We start from the raw sequence: 2,626 nt of genomic DNA on the forward strand, positions 1-2,626 counted from the left end.
GCACTTTGCACAGTACCTTTGAATTCAGGGAGCACTCAGGGTGTGTGTGTGTGTGTGTGTGAGATTATAATTATGCCCAAGTGGTAGGATGAAGCTTATGATTACTCCCTCACAATACTTCTCAGTAAATCTGCAGTGATCCAGTCTACCTGAAACACTGTGGGGAATGCCTGACTATTTTCAGGGATAGCATCACCCATTAAGGGTACCAAGAGACCTGTACCTGGAGATGACCCATTTGAACCCTTTTTTCTGCTCATGCTGTATAAGCAGAGTTGAAGTCTGTGGAATCCTAGCTCTTTGGTTGTTCGTAATTCTATATATTTTCCTTGCTTCAGGATGGGTGCAGGTATTTTCGGAGAACCTCTTATAGTCTCTTCTCACTTTCCTTTTCTCCTTGCTTGAGGTTTCCTTCTATTCAACAAATATTTATTGAGCGGCCCTGTGGGAAGGTTGGGCACTTCACTGGGCACTGCAGAGCTTCAAAGGAGTTTATAATCTAGAGATATGGAGTTAGGGGAGATGGCCAGAAGGGCATGATGGGAGTGGTTTGTGATACAGAGGGCCAGAAGAGATGCTTGATTGTGGAAGTAACACAAAACCCCAAATAATTAGAATACAGAGTGGATTCAGATATATACATGGGAATGCCGGTGTGACCACAGTTGGGAAGTTTCCATCCTGATCTGTCCTAGTTTCCTTTGTTGCTCTTACCCTTGGTAACTAGTATATGATTGTTCATTTACTAATTTAACAAGTATTTATTGAACACCTACTATGCACCAGGTACTGCTGGTGATATATAGCAAGGAGCTCATATTCTAATGAATGAGACAGAAAATAAACAAAAAAACTTTGAAAAGTTATGGGAGCTACAAATGGAATAAGGTAGAGAAGTCTACATGGTTGTTGTATGAAAATCATTCAGCTGACTGACCTTTTGGTTCTTTTTGTTCCCACTTCAAGTCCTGTACTCTACTCATGTTTGGCTGAAAATCATGACCTCTTGAGTAACATGGACACTTAAAAAACAAAGGAATCAAGAAAGGGAACTGAGTCCAGTCCTCTGTTTTCTTAGAAATTTTCACTTCCAAGTTCATTATCAGGTTCAGTACAGAACATTACCAATAAAAATAAGGTAATTACCATAAAAATTCCTTTGAAATATTTTTCACAGTTTTGGTCCAAAGGAAGCCAAGTTGAATAGAATATTGCTAATACTACTGAATGGATTCAGTCCTCTTCTGTAATTCTGTTGTTTTATTTCAAGAGTTCTTCCTCTACCTCTTTTTTGTGTGTGTGGTAAAACATAAATAACACAAAATTTGCCATTTAAACTATTTTTTTTTCCCTTTTAGTCTTTTTATTTTTTGTGTGTGTGGTAAAACATAAATAACACAAAATTTGCCATTTAAACTATTTTTTTTTTCCCTTTTAGTCTTTTTTCGTGTCCGGCAACGGACCGCAACACTCAGTGTCGCGCCCGTACCGGACCGGGACCGGCAACGGGATCGCAACCCTCGGTGTTGCACCCGCACCTCGCTCAGCCAGTGAACGGCCGGTCTGTATGTGGGATCCGAACCCTCGGCGGGAGCATCGCCGCGCTCCCAAGCAGCGCACTGTAGCAGTGCGCCACCGGGCCGACCCCATTTAAACTATTTTTAAGTGTACAATTCAGTATCATTAATTACACATGATGTTGTGCAACCATCACCATTATTTATTTCCAAATTTTTTTCATCAGCTCAAAGAGAAACTCTGTAACCATGAAGCAATAACTTCCCATTTCTTCCTCCCGGCCCCGGTAATCTCTCTTACTTTTTTTTCTGTATGAATTTGATTATTCTAGGTGCTCCATATTAGTGGAATCATAAAGTATTTATCTTTTTTTTTTGTCAGGCTTATTTTACTTAGCATGTTTTCAAGTTTCATCCATGTTGTAGCATGTATCAAAACTTCATTCCTTTTATGGCTGAATAGTATTCCATTGTCTGTATTTGCTACATTTTGTTTATCCATTCATCTGTTGATAGACACTTGGNGGCGGGAGCGTTGCTGTGCTCCCAGCGCCGCACTCTCCCGAGTGCGCCACGGGGCCAGCCCCGTATTGTGTGTTTTGAATGAAGACTTTCCCTATACTCTCTCCTCTTTTTTGTTTATTCATCTGGCATTTCCAGTGTACTTTTGAATTTTAAAGCCTCCAGGGTACTTTTTAATTTTAATCTTGTAAGAAATCAGGACTGTGGAAAGAGGTTCTTTTGGCAGCTGGCCAGGACAGGGAACAAAACCCTTGAACTTGATATTACAAGGCTGTGCTCTAACCAACTAAGTTAACTGGCCAGCCCTTTGGGAAGAGTTTTTATTCATTTATTTATACTTCACCTTCTTTCAAAATGTTTGAGAAAGAATAGGATTTTCATACAGTAGCATTCTGAACTGATACAGTGTAGATAGAGCAGAACCTGTATGAATACACTTCATCTTTTTAATATATTTCTTATTTTACCAATCAGATTGAAGCTCCTCAGAAGTCAATGTAATTTTTCATTCCTCTTTATAGCCCCAGCACTTTGCACAGTACCTTTGAATTCAGGGAGCACTCAGGGTGTGTGTGTGTGTGTGTGTG

Source organism: Galeopterus variegatus, unplaced genomic scaffold (genome assembly GCF_000696425.1).
Source record: "Galeopterus variegatus unplaced genomic scaffold, G_variegatus-3.0.2 Scaffold1050, whole genome shotgun sequence".
In the NCBI taxonomy this organism is placed as follows: Eukaryota; Metazoa; Chordata; class Mammalia; order Dermoptera; family Cynocephalidae; genus Galeopterus; species Galeopterus variegatus.